Source organism: Nicotiana tabacum, chromosome 2 (genome assembly GCF_000715075.1).
Source record: "Nicotiana tabacum cultivar K326 chromosome 2, ASM71507v2, whole genome shotgun sequence".
Classification (NCBI taxonomy): Eukaryota; Viridiplantae; Streptophyta; class Magnoliopsida; order Solanales; family Solanaceae; genus Nicotiana; species Nicotiana tabacum.
This window is the reverse complement of record NC_134081.1, coordinates 109,739,016-109,758,340: the sequence shown is the minus strand read 5'-3', so window position 1 is coordinate 109,758,340 and position 19,325 is coordinate 109,739,016.

Sequence of the window (19,325 nt, the reverse complement as noted above, 5' to 3'; positions counted from 1 at the left end):
CTGGTAACAAATAAATACCAAAGTCAATATCCCTATCGGGCGGCATGCCCGGAAGATCCGCCAGGAATACATCTGGATAATCTCTCACAACCGGAACTGACTCAACAATAGGAGTATCAACACTAACATCTCTCACATATGCTAGATACGCATCACACCCCTTCTCAACTATCCGCTGAGCCTTTTGAAATGAGATAATCCTGCTAGTAACATAATCTAAAGTACCTTTCCACTATATACGCGGTACAGCTGGCATAGCCAGCGTCACGATTTTGGCGTGACAATCAAGAATAACATAATGGGGCGACAACCAGTACATTCCCAAGATAATATCAAAATCTACCATACTGAGCAACAATAAATTGGCCTTGGTCTCAAAACCACTAAGAACAACCAAACACGACCGATAAATGCGGTCCACAATAAAAGAATCTTCCACAGGATTAGAAACATAAACATGGAAACTCAAAGAATCCCGAGGTATACCCAAATGCATAGCAAAATAAGATGACACATAGGAATAAGTAGAACCTAGATCAAATAAGACTGATGCATCTCCATGACAAACCAGAAGAATACCTGTGATGACTGAGTTGGATACAACCGCCTCCGTCCTAGCAGGACGAGCATAATATCTAGCTTGGCCTCCCCCTCTAGGGCAACCTCTACCTGCCCGACCCCCACCTCTAGATGGTTGTGCAGGTGGAGTTGTAACTGGTGCATTGACCATGGACTGAGAAGCCTAAGGACTTGGTGGAATACGCGAAGCCTGAGTAGTCTATAGAGGTGCACCCCTCCTGAGTCTAGGGTAATCCCTCACCATATGACGAGTGTTACCACACTCAAAACAAGATCTCGGAGGACGTGGCTGTTGTGGCTGGCTCGGGCCTGATAGGCTGGACTGACCACTGAAAGCCTCCCGTGCATGAGGTGTACTAGACAATGGTGGTGCATAATAGGGAGCTTAGGGCCTAGGAGTGGCTAGAATACCACTGGAAGCCGGAAATGATGAATGAACAAGGTGGCTCACATAGACACTACCATGACGAACTGTAACTGGGGCATGGGCACCACTATATGTGCCAGAATCCTGAGGCCTCTTGGCCTCCCTCCCCTCTCTCTCCCGGGCCCCCATACCCTCCAATCTTCTAGCGATCTCCACTACCAGCTGGTATACGATGTCCATCTCCAACTCTCGAGCCATGCTAGTTTTGATACCAGGGTTTAGCCCCTCGATAAATCAACGGACTCTCTCTCTAACAGTAGCAACCAAGGCTGGTGCATGCCTGGAAAAACCACTGAACCAGACCGTATACTCCGATACGGTCATAAAACCCTGGCGCAACTGCTTAAACTCTGCACGCCATGCATCTCTGAGACTCTGGTGAACAAACTCCCTCAAGAGCATTTCTGAGAACTGAGCCCAAGTGAGTGAAACTGCCTTGGCCGGACTACCCAACTCATATACTCGCCACCACTGAAAAGCCTCTCCCTTAAGCTAGAACGTAGTGAAAGCAACCCTACTAGACTCCATAATACCCATAGTATGGAAGATATGGTGGCACTCCTCAAGAAAACCCTGGGCATCCTCTGAAGCCAAGCCGCTGAAAGTAGGAGGGTGGTACTTCTTGTACCTCTCGAGCATGAGCTGCTCCCCCTCAGAAGTTGCTGGCCTAGCCTCGGGCTGAACTGGGGCAACCGACTACACTGGTATGACCTCTGGGACCAGGTAAATCTTGGCCCGCTACTCAGGGGTACGAGCGGTGGGAGTATGTGCTCCTCATCCGGCCTGAGATGTGGCAGGAGCAAGTGGGATCAACCCTGCCTGAGCTAAAGTGCCGAACATGCTTAGAAACTGGGCGAGGGTCTCCTAAAGTGCTGGGACAGTAACAGGCATCTCAGGTGCCTTCTCTTCAAGCTGGAGCTACTGGTGGCTCCTCTATAGTAGCTCGTACGTGTGCTCTAGCTGCACCACGCGGACGTCTTCGCCCTCTACCCCTACCCCGACCTCTCGCAGCTCTAGCAAGGGGTGCGGGTGTTTGGTCATTTGATCCGGCTGTGCATGTACTCACCATCTGTGAGAGAATAGAAACACAGAAGTTTAGAATCCCAAAGGCAAAAATTTTGCATGATAAGAAATCAAAGAAGTGAAGCTTTTCCTAATAGTTCCATAGCCTCCCGAAGATAAGTACAGACGTCTTTGTACCGATCCGGGAGAGTCTACTAAACCTGCTTGTGACTCATAACACCTATGAACCTAGAGCTCTAATACCAACTTATCACAATCCCAATTCCCTTTGTAGGAAGTTGTGACGACACCAAGTTTTTAAAACTAGGTAAGCCTATCAACATGCGGAATAATTAAAATAATAACTTAAAATCTCAAAACCTCAACAACTGCATATATAAAATCTGTAACTCAAAATGTACAACTCTCAAAACCTGGTGAAGTATAAGTCAAGAGCTCTAGTAACAATTCTGAACAAATCATATACATCACTATCTAAGATAGTGTAATGCTTTCTTCTTTTCCACCAGCCTTGAACCCTTGACCTAGTGGTGTTTCGAGAAACTCTCTCAAACAATCCTTGATTTATTTATTGTTTTTTGTTTGTTTTATCTCTCTCTCTCTTAAGTAAGATCAGCTTTTCTCTCTTCGCTACTGCTTCTCTCTAGGCGCTAGTTAGTCTAACGTGCGCCCATGAGTCCCATGGGAAGGGGACAAGGTCGGGGAAGAAGAAGACCTAAGAAAGAGATACAAATTGCTTTTAGGAGTGTTGTGCATGGTCAATCCAAAGTAAATGCTTAAACATCCAAACAAACAGCTACCATAAATCCAATGGAACATTTACCCTTATCGGAACCATCCTCGAGCTCAACAGCCAAGAAGCAGCAGATGGTGGAGCTGGTGAAAGAGGATAAAACACCAATACAATTGAGATCTCAGGTGGAGGGTGTAACGTAAGTGAAGATAGTTGAGGCTCCGGTGGTTAATTTACCTATTCAAACACAGGGTGATAAAGTCCCAATACAGAGCAACCCTGAAGTTAAGGAGGGAAATCAGTAGATTCCTACAGAGCAAGAGCCACTTGTGAACAAACCTAAATAGAATTCGTTATTTGCTGGAAATAGAGCTGCGGAAAATGGTATGACCTTAACCTATTTCCCCCCACAGATTGTTAATGGAGAAACTATAGTACAACTAGAAAAAACTGAGATAGACAAGGAAGCGAAAAAGTGGAAGAATGTCCTTATTGTCTATGTTATAGGAGAAACATCAGTGTACTCCCTCATACATAGGTACATATCCCAGATGTGGAATTTCACAGCTACACCAGATTTGTATCTTCATGAGGAAGGTTATTATGTGGTTCGATTTCACGATGTTAAAGATATAAATGAGATTCTATTCTCTGGCCCCTACATTATTCGAAATCGCCCAATTATTCTGAAACCATGGACTCCTGCTTTTGATTTTAGCCAGGAGTTTATGACTGAGATACCACTGTGGGTTAAGTTCCTAAAATTACCTATGAGTTGCTGGGAATGTGGTTCCTTGGGAAGAATTGCTAGTGCATTAGGGAAACCTTTATTTGCTAATGAGTGTACAACTAAGCAAACAAGGATATCATATGCTAGAATGCTAATTGAAGTGAATGTGTCTAAACCACTGCCTGAAAAAATTACAGTTATGGATCCAAATGGACAAATATTTCAGCAGGAGGTGGAATTTGAATGGAAGCCCCAATTATGTCCTCAATGCTTAACTATAGGACATATATTCTCTAAGAAGAAACCTGAACAACACTTGATGAAGAGGCAAATACAGAACAAGAGGAGAGGAGAACAAAAGAAGGTGGTTCAGGAATGGAAGCCTAAAGAGGTACCATCAACTAGCCAAACTATTGACAAACAACAGCTGGATCATCTTGAAGTAGTTCAGCCTAGAGTAACTATTAATGAAGGCAAACTTCAACAACAAGAAGCTGACTCACAAATTCAAGTAGTAACTCCATATGGAACAGTGCGGAATGCCTCTAAAGGCAAGGAGAAAGTGCCAAGTTCGGAATTGAACTTGATCAACTTTCCACAGTCGAGTACTGCTATGGCTAGCAAATCTAAGACTGGGAAGATTTTGTATATGCAAAGAGAGGATCAGAGAACCAGACAAGCAAAACCTCCTGATTTAAGAGGTAATACAACTTCTCAATGACTTGTCTTATATGGAATATTAGAGGTGTAAATAAAGTGTATAAACAGAGAGAGTTAAAGAAGTATATGAGATCAAAAAATATCAAATTACTGGGGCTGCTAAAAACCAGAGTTAAGAAACATAAATGTCTCAAAATTGCTAAGATTATTGCTCCCAATTGGAGTATTCTTAATAACTACTCCTTTGCTGCTAATGGAAGAATCTGGCTGATGTGGGATCAAGGAACATACAATATAACAGTGCTAAAAATGGAATCTCAACTAATACATTGTGAAGTTAGAGATTTCTCCTATAACTTTCAGTGTATTCTAACTGTTGTTTATGGATTCAATACTGTGGAGGAAGGAGATCTCTATAGGACACTCTTCAAAATATCTCATGTAATACTAACTGCCTATGGCTAGTGTGTGAGGATTTTAATGCAATATTGTCGACTACCGATAAAATGATCTGTCACCCAGTGAGTTTCAGTGAAGTAAAAGATTTCTCAGACTGTATTAATGCCACTCTACTAAATGAATTACAATGGAAGGATGAATACTTCACATGGTCAAACAAGCAGCAAGGATCAAATAGGGTTAGTAGCAAAATTGATAGAGCATTTGGTAACTGTGACTGGATGATGATGTGGGGCCATATAGTCTTAGAATATGACCTCCCTAATATTTCAGATCATGCCTCAATGCTATTGACATTGCAGAGTGTGAACCATAGCATCAGAGCTCCATTCAGATTCTTCAACATATGGAGTGAGCATGCACAATTCTTGGAGCTAATTGATGTCCACCGGAAGAAACAGCTTGATAGAGATCCTATGCAGAATATGTGAAACAAGCTAAATGCTCTGAGGCCAACCTTCAAGCAGCTGAATCAAAGAGAGTTTCAAGCCACATCATTGAAGATTGAGAAGGCAAGAGAAGAATTACAACACATTCAAGTTGTACTAGTGGCCAAATATGATGATAGTCTTGTGATTAAGGAGAAAGAAGCTTTGATGAATCTTCAAAAATGGAACCTGCTTGGGGAGAGTATACTAAGGCAAAAGTCTAGAGCCCAATGGATACAGTTGGGGGACTCAAATTCTAAGTACTTTGCTGCAGTCATGAAGGAAAGGAGCCAAAGGAAGCAAATCATGGAACTCAATTCCCTTTCAGGTGCTAAGCTAACTGATCTTAAGGAGCTCAGAGATGAGATTGTATCATTCTATAAAGGGTGAATGGGGACTTATAGTCCCTCACTAAATGTTGTCAACAAAGTTACAATGAGCAAGGGGCCCAAGCTAAGTCACGAGTAGCAACTCTCCTTGTGTGCTTCAGTTACTGACCAAGAAATAGCTTAAGGACTTAGTTCAATTGGAAATGATAAATCTCCAGGATTGGATGGGTATAATGCCTATTTTCTTAAGAGAGCATGGAGTATAGTGGGGCCAGAGATTACCTGGGAAGTAAGAAGATTCTTTGAGAGTGGCAAGATGAATAGAGCTATTAACTGTACTTCTCTCACCCCGATCCCTAAAACTGATCATCGTGTTACTATGAAAGAGTACAGACCAATTGCTTGTTGTATTATTCTGTACAAAATCATTTCCAAAGTACTTGCCTCAAGACTCCAGAAAGTTGTTGCATCAGTAGTATGTGAAGCACAGGCTCAATTTATTCCATACAGGAAGATATTAGATAACATATTCCTTGCTCAAGAACTGGTGAAGTCCTATACAAGGAAGAATATCTCCCCTAGATGTATGATAAAAATAGACATTCAAAAGGCCTATGACTCAGTGGAATAGATATTTCTGGAGCAGGTCTTAGATGAGCTTGGTTTTCCTAGACAATTCACTATGTGGCCTTAGAATGTGTGAAGACAGTCAACTATTCTATATTGATTAATGGTGAACCCACAACACCATTTGATGTAGCTAAAGGACTAAGACAGGGAGACCCAATTTCTCCATTTCTCTTTGCCTTAGCCATGGAATATTTAAGCAGAAAGCTTAATGAGTTGAAAGGAAATAAAAAGTTCAAGTATCATCCAAAGTACTCTAAACAAGCAATGACTCATTTATCATTTGCAGATGATCTACTATTATTCTCCAGAGGTGATGTTGAATCTGTTTCCATATTAAATAGGTGTTTCTTGGACTTCTCTTCTGCTTCAGGACTTTATTGGAGGAGTCACTCAAATCATTCAAGATCAAATCCTACATAAGTTAGGATTTCCAAAAGGAGAACTCCCCTTCAAATATCAGGGAATCCCCCTGCCCACAAAAAAATCTCATTACTATAGTGGCAACCATTGATCAACAAAATGGTATCCAAAATCTCATCTTGGACTGCATAGAAACTCTCATATGTAGGGAGATCTCAATTCATCCAAATAGTACTCTTTGGTATTCAAGCATATTGGTCTCAATTGTTTGCTATTCCTTCAAAAGTACTAAGTACAATTGAGGCCTATTGCAGAAGCTACTTATGGTCTGGTACAATCACAATCACATGGAAAGATCTAATTGCTTGGGATAAGGTTTGCATTCCAAAATCAATTGGTGGTCTAGGCTTGCTAAATATACGACTATGGAATAAAGTTGCAATAGCGAAGGCAAGTTGGGATATTGAGGATAAGGCAGATAGGTTGTGGATCAGGTGGTTACATGCCTACTACACCAAGAACCAACAATTTAGCCAAATGCTTATTCCTCAACAGGCAGGATGGATGGTGAGGAAAATATTTGAAGCAAGAGATACAATGGCACTGATACAAGATACCAAATCAGGCAGTTTAATCAAACAGATTTACCTTAAGCTTATTGGTGATAATGAGAGAATAACTTGGAAGACTTTGAGATTTAGAAATGATGCTAGACCAAAAGCTCAGTTCACAGTTTGGCTACAGATGCATGGGAAGCTACTGACTATTGATATACTTGCCCCATGGGAGATAAATGTAGATCCTATATGCAATCTATGCAATAGTCACGATGAAACAAGAAACCACTTATTCATGGAGTGTCCTTTCTCTAACAAAGTCTGGGAAGGAGTGTTGAAATGGATGTAGGTCCCTCTCTTCAGGACATCACGATGGGAGCTACTAGAGAAATGGATCATTAAAGCATCAAAGGGAAAATCACAAAGATCTCAAATCTTTAAATTGGCTTATACTGAATGGGTGCATACTATATGGATTGAGAGAAATCAGAGAAGATTTGCGAAGAGTCACAGTCAATTGAGGGAGATAACATATGTTTGTAATGTTCCGGCGTCTACTAGAATTAAAACTCTGGTTCAACAACTTAATATTTAGATTAGCTCTAGTAGTTACGTAGTTCTCTATGTTCCAATAGTGGTAGTAATAAACTAGATAGCAGACTGTGATATAGTCTAGCTATGGATCCTCATTGTAATCATTCTGGTAATTAATAAAATCTTTAGTTACCAAAAAAAAGATAGTGTAATGAAATAAGAAAAAAATAATAGAAGTGGACTCTGAGGCCTGCGGACGCGGGCAGGTATACCTTGAAATCTCCCAAACAACTTGAGCTCACTAATGTCGGGACTGATAGGAAGTACCTGAATCTGCACAAAACGATGTGCAGAAGCGTAGTATGAGTACACCACAATAGTACCCAGTAAGTGTCAAGCCTAACCTCGGTAGAGTAGTGATGAGGTCAGGTCAAGGCCATACTGGTGATAATAAAAAACAAGGCAAAATATATAATGATATACTAATAAGGACAATAGGAATGAAACAATAAGAAATTTTCAAAAGTTAACAACACAGAATCAAGGCAGTAATACAACACGGAAGGAAAATAAGAATTTGCACGTTAAGGAAACAAACAACCAAGACAAATACAACAAGTAGAGAAAAGATCAACAAGGGCCACTCCCAAAGTACCACTTCGTAGTCCCAAATCATAAAAATAACTCACAATCTTTCCTTATATCACCGCGGGAGCCTTTACATTTAGTTTTGAATTTTTTTTTTCCGAAATAGCACCCCGCATTTTAGTCCACCTTATCACACCGCATGGCTTCTAGTAGTTTCCCTACTAGCCACGCGTATCAAGCCCACCTTATCTCACCGCATGCGTTTCAACACCCAAACCTTATATCAAAACATATGTATCAATATCACAACGTATCACAATTCGCACCTCAAGTGCCCAAATATCACAACTTGTCAGAAAACCAAACAATAATAAAATTTCACAATAAGGAGCCCACGACTCAACCACAATGTACACAAGTCTCAGCAATAACAATCGGAGAGTAACTCAATAAAAACGATGTCTCACAACTTATACTTTGCCTCAATAAGAACCACGATCTTTTCAACTCAATACCAAATTCAACAACAAGATATTCCAAGAATAGCAATTTCAAGTAAGGAATGCATAGTTAAATAATGAGTACAAAATAAAAAGGAAGCAAGTAATTCAACCAGACATGTAGCACAATTTGCAAATAAGAGATAAAGCAAGTAGACATGTGAAATTAGACTAAATATGATGACTACAACATGTTAAGTAACTCAATTAAAGCATGAAAGGAAATTACATAGCTAAAAATCGTAAACTTTACATTTGGCCCGTGTACGCACTCGTCACCTTGCGTACACGGTTTTCACATATCACAATTATTACAACAATACCAAATCCTAAGGAAAATTTCCCCCACACAAAGTTAGACAAGCCACTTACCTCAAACCATGCTAAATCAATCAACTAGAAGGCCTTTCCCTCGATTTTTCAACTCTGAACGGCTCGAATCTAGCCAAAATAATTTCACACTATAAATATAACTATAGAAAATTAATTTAAACAATGAAATTACGATCTTTGCAAAGAATTGAATAATCGACCAAAAAGGTCAACCTGGGCCCACGTCTCGGAAACCGACCAAAATTATAAAATCTGAACACTCATTTGATATTGAGTCTAACCATAAAAGAATTATCCAAATCCAACATTATTTTGCCTTTCAAAACCCAAAAACTTAATCTAAAAAGTTCTACCACTTTTTTTCAATTTTTTTCCAACTCCAATCCTTTATTACATGATAATAACAATGATAGATTAGTGTAATTTAACCAAAATCGAGTTAAGAATCTGTACCCCCAACAATCCCTTTAAAAATCCCTCGAAATTTCGTCTCCCATCGAGCTCCCAAAATCCCAAAATGAAATATGAATCAAAACCCTCAAAAATTCCCTTTTCTGCCCAGTTAAATCGCACTGGCAACCTTACTGCCTCACCTGCGGAAAAACCATCGCAGGTGCGGACTTCACTTAAGTCCAAAGAATCCGCTTCTGCGGAAAATGGCTTGCATCTGCGTATGCTTACCTGTGGAACATCGTCGCTCATGCGCTCCTCTCTACCGCAGAAGCGAAGCCGTTTCTACGGAATGTTTTCGCTCCTGCACCCCAAGCTGGGCATGCCCAGTTTTGAATCTGCGACCAAGTGCTCACTTTTGCAATCCCGCACCTGCGGCCATTCCCTCTGTAGGTGCGAAAACACCAGAAGTTGCAAAGCTACAGCAGTCCAACAAGTCCACAAACGATTTGATTTCCACCTGACTCACATTCGGGGCCCTCGGGACCCCGTCCGAATATACCAACAAGTTCCAAAATACATAACAGACCTACTTAAGGCCATAAATCATATCAAACAACACAAATTCTACGAATCGCAACCCAAATTCAAGCCTAAGCAATTATGAACTTTCTAATTCCGAAACCAACATCGATTCATACCAAAACAACTCCTATTGACCTCAAATATTGTACACAAGTCATAATTGATATTAAAGACCTATTTCTAACTATTGAAATTGGAATTCGACCCCGATATCAATAAAGTCCACTCCCAGTCAAACTTTTCAAAATCTTCCAATTTTTTAACTTTTGCCAATTCACGCCGAAATAATCTACGGACGTCCAAATCAATATTCAGACACGCTCATACGACCAAAATCATCATACGGAACTATTTGAACCATCAAAACTCCATTCCGGCGTCATCTTCACACAAGTCAAACTATGGTCAACTCCTACGATTTAAACTTTCAACTTTGGGACTATGTGTGTCATATCACTCTGAAACTCTCCCGAACCCGACACCAAGCACCCCGACAAGTCACATAACCACAATATAACTGAGAAGGAGCATAAATTAGGCTATAGGGGCTAAAATACTCAAAACGATCGTCCGGGTTGTTATAATAATCATGAACCAACATGTTTATCCGAGTTTCTTTCACTTTGCTGGTTCCTTCATTGGTGACTTCCAGTTTGTCCCACATTTTTTTAGTTATATCACAACTTGAAATCTCCTCATACTCTTCTCCACTTATAGCGTTATACAACAGGTTTTGTGCCTTAGCATTAACCTGAACGACCGTGATTTGTTCGTCTGTGTATTCATCTATATCTTCAGGATCAGTGGGTGGTTGAGCTGCTGCTGGTACTGGATAATTTTTTTTTTTTGATAACGCATCATACTTTCACATCATAAGATTTTGTATAAATTTCTATTCGCACTTTCCAGTGAGAAAAGTGTTGTCCATTGAAATATGGTGGCCTGGCTTGTGACGTTCCTCTTTGAAAGAGTGCTCCAACAGTTATTTGATTTGCCACGATCTTTTCTCACAAGTTGTTAAGCAAAAAGTGTGAGACCCGCTCTGATACCAATTGAAAGTGCAGAGGGGGAGGGGGGTGAATTATAATTTCTTTTTCTTTTTTGAGCTAATCGACTAATTTGCGTTCTAGTCGACTGGACTTTTTGGGAACAGAATGTTAAAGATAAATTGCAGAAAGTAAATGACATAGTATATTTTTATACTGGTTCGGATTCAGAGTGAATCTTACGTCCAGTCCCCTTGGGTTGCAAGGGTGATCTCTTTCAAGTATGAAGTAGCTTAGTATAGATGAATTGATGTTGTTATACACCAACAGCTTTTGTCATTTTGTTCTTCTCTCTATAATTGATACAATGTCTCATCAGTGTTCTTCTCTCTCTCTCTCTCTCCTCTCTTCTTTGTTATACAAGAAATCTAAAGCAGACTACAGTATTTTGTTTAAAGTAGAACAAAGAGATTGAAGTTGGTTTCATCAAAGTATATCTTTCCAAGGTTGGTGCATCGAGTATTTATACTTCCCAAGCCCTTCAAGTCTTGTACGTCTTTTTGAGAAATTGTGAATCCAAGGCAGTTGTATTCAGAAGGAATCGTAGATTGATTCTTTTCAAGATTGATTCTTCTACTAACTTACCTTGACTCGCAGACTTGAATTATTTCTTCCTTAAATGAGAGAATATTCTCGTTGCCAAATCCCTTGATTGATGCTTCGATTGACGTCTTTATGTGGGAGAATCTTTAGTGGATGATTTCATGCCCTTAATTTTCTTTGATTGAGATCCTTCCTATAATATCTCTTTTAATTGATTTTGTCATCTTCCTTAATTGATTTTTCCGCTTTTCTTTCTTTTTTTCGTTTGATTTATTTTTGCCTCTATATGCCTCTTTTTTATTGCTCAGAATCTGTTCCTATACATAAGATCTAACAGTGTTAACTAATATATTATGACCAACTGTACTATAATGGTCCATTAAACTGATTATGGAGTTTTGAAAGACTTTCTGATAGTCGCTGCTCCAACGTCAATTTGCATTGTGTTTTAGGCGCATCTCTTGTATATGTTGGTGTTAGAATGACTTTTAAGTATGAATGAAGAGTGTACTATGAAATAAGGTGTGAATGAAGAGTGTTTTCCAGTGTTTTAAAAGGCGTTTTCGGGTGAGGCGTACCAAAAACGCCCCGAGGCCATGGTGTGGGGCGAAAGTCTCAAGAGGCGTACTCCCAGTAATTCGGGGCGTATGCTCGGGCGTTTGAGGCGCGTGTTTTTAGTGAAGCGTAAGTCCCGGAGACTTTTTCAAATTAATACAAAATTTATTGAATAAGTCCTTCATATAATACCCAAATTCTCAAAAGTCAACTTGGTAATTACTCAAAAGTTTTAAAAAGGAACTGAAATGTATTAAATTTAAAAGTCAAAACCTTTTTTATTGATTGAAGCCATAATTCATGGTCTTTCCCAATTCTTTATCTTGTCCGCTAGTCTGCTAATATCTCCCAAAAGCAACGAATATTTTTTTTTTTTTTTACAAATACAAAGAGAACTCCGTTCTTTTTCATAGCAGCAAGTTCAAAGTTCAAATTGTAGGTTAGTCATCCTTTTTGTTCCTCCATGTAGAAAACCTTATTCTTTTAGACTCAAGTTACTTGTGCTTATAAGTAGCATATAATAGATTGTTTTGACTAATTTTTTATGGGGATGGAATTATATATATATATATATATATATATATATATATATATATATATATTTCATCACATATTTATAATTTTCTTCAACACACACATATATATATAATAAATATTTACTGTAATTATATTATTTTATAAAATATTAAAATTAAATACATATGGACTTACGCCCCATACCTCGGGGCTTACGCCACGCCTTTTAAAACACTCGTGTATTCTATTTTAAAGTTAAACTTTTGAAGAAATCTATTAGTTCACTGGTTTCTATATAAATAATATGTCAAAAGTAAAGCATCATTGCTTGCTAAATGATTTGAATTATCCCCTGATATAGGAATATTGCTTCAGATACATTGCAGTGAGTTGCTTCTCAATTATCCCTTGATAGAGGAATATTGCTTCAAATTACTCTTTGTTGATTAATAAGTAATCGTGGATAAGCTGCAATTAATTTTGCTATTCATGTAATGCCTATTAGATCACAAAGTTTTATTTGTGACACGATCCAAAATCTAACCATGGTCGTGATGGCGCCTATCATGTTACAAGGCAAGCCTACTTCCCAAAATATTACTACTAAACCGATTATAAGAATTTAATAAAATATTTCAACATCTAAATTTTTCATAAACTAAATCAACTCTAAATATATTTAAAAAAATACGGAAACGAGTCCCAAACATCGGGGTGTTACTAAGTCATTAGCGTCTAAAACTATAAACTAAGATATATAAATTGTCGAACTGTCCAAAAGAAGAAATGACAAAAGGAGTAACAAGGTCCTGCGGACGCTAGCAACTACTTTGCAATCTCCACAGATAGCCGGCCTGAACTCATTGATCGTCGTGCTCTAACTTACCTGGATCTGCACATAAAGTGTAGGGCGTAGTATGAGTACAACCGACTCAGTAGTAACAGTAATAACTAAGGAACTGAGCAGTAGTGACGAGGTAAAAAGAATAATCCAATTATTATTTCCACAATTAAGTACAAACAGGAGTAGACGGGTAATTTCATAAATCAGTAAGACTACAAGGAAAATTAATAGGTAAATGTAGCAACATCCAAAATAAATGCAACCTCACAGCAATGTCACTCCATTACTCAACACTCGCACTCAGCATTCAACGTTCAACACTCTGCGCTCACTGGGGGTGTGTACAGACTCTGGAGGAGCTCCCAAAGCCCAAGCGCTAAGCACGGATAACTCACGTGCTACGCGGACAACTCACGGTCTATGGTATCAATACCTGGGCCCGCACGATCAACTCACGTGTTACGCGAACAACTCACGCACTATGGTATTAATATCCTCACAACCAGGTCCTCGACCTCACTCAATCATGTACCTCACTAGCCTCACCATCATCAACAAATAAGGGAACCCAACCCACATAAAGTATCACAGCATATTAGCAAATAATAGAGACTAAGGTAAATATGTACAATAATTTTTATGACTGAGTACAAATAATGTGAGCATGAATAAAGCCTAAGTATGATCTCTAAGATGAAGGCAGACAAGTTCAATAACAAGTAACTATGTAAACACAGATGATGACCATGAGGCCTCACGGGATGGACCAAGTCTCAATACCTCGAGGTATACACCCACATGAGCGTCACCTAGCGTGGGTATCACCTCCAAACAGTCACATGATATCAAATTCTCTGGATTTATACCTTCAAAGCCAGAGTTAAAAATGTTACTTACCTTAACAGCGTAAAATCCTACTCCGGGATGCCCTCGTCTCTAGACTCGATCTCCAAAAGCTCTGAATCTAACCAAAAATCAGAATACTACTATCAACATAGTCTAAAGAATCGAATTCCAAAATAAAAACTACATAAATATGCTAAAAATCCGAAATCGGCCAAAACCCGCCCCCGGGCCCACGTCTCGAAATCAGTCAAAAATAGCAGAATAATAAATCCCGTCCTCTCCCGAGTCTAACCATATAAACTTTATCAAAATCGGACTCCGTTTGGTCCCTCAAATCCTCACTTAAACTCTACAAAACTCAAACCCTAGCTCCCTCAACTTCACTTTGAAATCATCAATCATAATCCCAAAAGCGAAGATGGATTCATGAAATATAACCAAAACTGAGTAGAGAAAACTTACCCCAATCCTTATGGTGAAAATCTCCCCCAAAATCGCCCAAATCCGAGCTCCCCAACTCAAAATATGACCAAATGAACAAATCCTCATTTTATATATTTTTTTGCCAGCTATTCTATCTCGTTTCTCGTGCCAAACGATCCCGAAACTTACGTATATGCCTCTAATGGATTCCTTGTGAAATTTTAGTCAAGTTAGGCTTTTGAATCACTCAATTTGACCTTATAATGAATGAGATATGTTAGTTTCAATATTTGCAAATAGTGCAGATTTTTAATTACGAATGCAGTGGCAATTTCGTAATCATTCTGAAAAATCTGGCAACCCAATATTTTAGTAAAATGACCATAAATTTCTCATACGATGCCCACATTCGACGATTCTTTTTTCTATGGCTTCGTAATTACGATACGGATCTAATTCTTCAATTGAAACAGAAATCGGAGCTCTTTTGCTTAATGTGGTACCATTTATGCTTGAAGAAACGACGTCAAAACATAAGAAAAACGAGCGCAACGCAGCCCAAACCTATCTGAAACTCACCCGAGCTCCTCGGGACCCCGTACGAACATACTAACAAGTCCCATAACATAACACAGACCAACTCAAGGACTCAAATCATGCATAACAATATTTAAATGACGAAACGCGCCTCAAATCAAACTAAATGAACTTTCGAACTTTCGACTTCCAAAAACTCGCGCCGAAACATATCAAAATCAACTCGGAATTGAGTCAAATTTATCACACACGTCACAAATGACACTACGAACCTACTCCAGCTTCCAAAATTCCATTCCGACCCCGATACCTAATTTTCCACTACCGACCAAAATCGCCAAATTTCTAACTTTCGCAAATTCAAGCCTAATTCTACCACGGACCTCCAAATTACATTTCGAACACACTCCTAAGTCTAAAATCACCCAACGAATCTAACCGAATCATAAAAATCTCAATCCAAATTCATTTACTCATAGGTCAACTTCTGATTGACGTTTTCTAACTTAGCTTTCTAAGTAAGAGACTAAGCGTTCATTTTACTCCAAAAACTACTCTGAACCCAAACCTACCAACTCGATATAACTCAATACAGCTGAACAACACAATAAGAAGCAGAAATGAGGGAAACGGGGCTATAACTCTCAGATCGAACGACCGGGTCGTTACATCCTCCCCCTCTTAAACAGACGTTCATCCTCGAACGAGTCTGAAAACAAAACTTACCCGGAGTCTGAACTCATATCACGACATGAAATCTACTTCACTCCCCAACTAAATAACACGAACAGATCCTTCAACATACCCATAACTTATACATCAAATCAAGATGGAAATCAAGCACCAAATAGTTTCTTTCTACACCTCAAGCAAATCTTTCTCGTCACATTCAAATTATATGAACTCATCTCGTAGACACATCATACTTATCACGTAGCCATCCAGTAATCACTTCCACTAATAGAGACACCACCGAACATATAAATCCAAAAGTACGTGCTCACACAATCAACACCTCAGTGCTCAAGCTACAATCACACCCGGCCTCAAGTCATCCAGACTGGCCCAACATCAACACACAGAAATCACATCTCGCACCTCATCCAGGGAATCACAAGCCATCGATGCACAAATGATACCGAGCGCTCATATACGCATACGAATGTGTGGAAGGAATTCAAAGAGTTATACTTCAAGCTGAATCAATACCGCACAATAAGAATTCAAGAATGTGAAATTTTCCTAAAGGTTCTGCAGCCTCTCGAAGATAAGTACAGACGTCTCTGTACCGATCCGCAAGATACTACTAAACCCGCTCATGACTCGTGAGACCTATGTAACCTAGGCTATGATACCAACTTATCACGACCCAAAATCTAACCATGGTCATGATGGCGCCTATCATGTTACAAGGCAAGCCTACTTCCCAAAATATTACTACTAGACCGATTATAGGAATTTAATAAAACATTTCAACATTAAAAATTTTCATAAACTAAATCAACTCTAAATATAATATAGAAAAATACGGAAACGAGCCCTAAATATCGGGGTGTCACTAAGTCATGAGTGTCTAAAACTATAAACTAAGATATATAAATTGTCTAACAGTCCAAAGAAGAAATGACAAAAGGAGTAACAAGGTCATGCGGACGCTAGCAGCTACCTTGCAATCTCCATATATAGCCTGCCTGAACTCAATGATCGCCGCGCTCTAACTCACCTGGATATGCATATAAAGTGCAGGGTGTAGTATGAGTACAACCGACTCAGTAGTAACAGTAATAACTAAGGAACTGAGCAGTAGTGATGAGCTAAACAGAATAATCCAATTATTATTTCCACAATTAAGTACAAACAGGAGTAGACAGGTAATTTCATAAATCAGTAAGACTACAAGGAAATTTAACAGGTAAATGCAGCAACATCAAAAGTAAATGCAACCTCACAGCAATGTCATTCCATCACTCAGCACTCAGCACTCGCACCCAGCACTCAACGTTCAACACTCTGCGCTCACTGGGGGTGTGTACAGACTCCGGAGGTGCTCCCAAAGCCCAAGAGCTAAGCACGGACAACTCATGTGTCATCATATCAATACCTGGATCTTCACGTTCAACTCACGTGCTACGCGGACAACTCACGCTCTATGGTATCAATACATGGACCCGCACAGTCAACTCACGTGCAACGCGGACAACTCATGTGCTATGGTATTAATATCCTCACAACCAGGCCCTCGGCCTCACTCAATCATGTACCTCACTAGCCTCATCATTATCAACAAATAAGGGAATACAGCCCACATCAAGTATCACAACATATTAGCAAATAATAAAGATTGAGGTAAATATGTACAATAATTTCTATGACTGAGTACAAATAATGTGAGCATGAATAAAGCCTAAGCATGATCTCTAACATGAAGGCAGACAAGTTCAACAACAAGAAACTATCTAAACACAGATGATGGCCATGAGGCCTCACGGGATGGATCAAGTCTCAATCCCTCAAGGTATACACCCACACGTCATCTAGCGTGGGTATCACCTCCAAATAGTCACATGATATCAAATTCTCCGAGTTTATACCCTCAAAGCCAGAGTTAAAACTGTTACTTACCTTAACAGCATAAAATTCTACTCCGGGATGTCCTCGTCTCTGGACTCAGTCTCCAAAAGCTCTGAATCTAACCAAAAATCAGAATACTACTATCAACATTGTCTAAAGAATCAAATTCCAAAATAAAAACGACATAAATATGCTAAAAATCTGAAATCGGCCAAAACCCGCCCCCCGGGCCCACATCTCAAAATTAGTCAAAAATAGCAGAATAATAAACCTCGTCCTCTCCCGAGTCTAACCATATAAAATTTATCAAAATCGGACTCCATTTGGTCCCTTAAATCCTCACTTAAACTCTCCAAAACTCAAACCCTAACTCCCTCAACTTCACTTTGAAATCATCAACCAAATCCCAAAAACGAAGATGAATTCATGAAATATAACCAAAACTGAGTAGAAAAAACCTACCCCAATACTTATGGTGAAAATCACATCCAAAATCGCCCAAATCCAAGCTCCCTAACTCAAAATATGACCGAATGAACAAACCCTCATTTTATATATTTTTCTGCCAGCTATTCTGCCTTGTTTCTCGTGCCAAATGATCCCGAAACTTACTTTTATGCCTCCAATGGATTCCTTGTGAAATTTTAGTCAAGTTAGGCTTTTGAATAACTCAATTTGACCTTATAATAAATGAGATATATTGATTTCAATATTTGCAAATAGTGTAGATTTTTAATTACGAATGCAGTGGCAATTTCGTAATCATTCTGACAATCTAGCAACCCAATTTGTTTAGTAAAATGACCATAAATTCCTCATACGATACCCAAATTCGACGATTCTTTTTGCTATGGCTCCGTAATTACGATACGGATCTAATTATTCAATCAAAACAGAAATCGGAGCTCATTTTCCAATGTGGCACCATTTATGCTTAAAGAAACGACGTCGAAACATAAGAAAAACGAGCACAACGCAGCCCAAACCTATACGAAACTCACCCGAGCTCCTCGGGACCCCGTACGAACATACTAACAAGTCCCATAACATAACACAGACCAACTCAAGGCCTCAAATCATGCCTAACAACATTTAAACGACGAAACACGCCTCAAATCAATCTAAATGAACTTTCGAACTTTCGACTTCCAAAAACTCGTGCCGAAACATATCAAATCAACTCGGAATTGAGTCAAATTTTTCACACACATCACAAATGACACTACGAACCTACTCCAGCTTTCGAAATTCCATCCCGACCCCGATACCTAATTTTTCACTACCGACCAAAATCGTCAAATTTCTAACTTTCGCCAATTCAAGCCTAATTCTACCACGGACCTCCAAATTATATTTCGGACACACTTCTAAGTCTATAATCACCCAACGAATCTAACTGAATCATAAAAATCTCAATCCAAATTTATTTAGTCATAGGTCAACTTTCGGTTGACTTTTTCTAACTTAGCTATGGTATTAATATCCTCACAACCATGCCCTCGGCCTCACTCAATCATGTACCTCACTAGCCTCATCATTATCAACAAATAAAGGAATACAGCCCACATCAAGTATCACAGCATATTAGCAAATTATAGA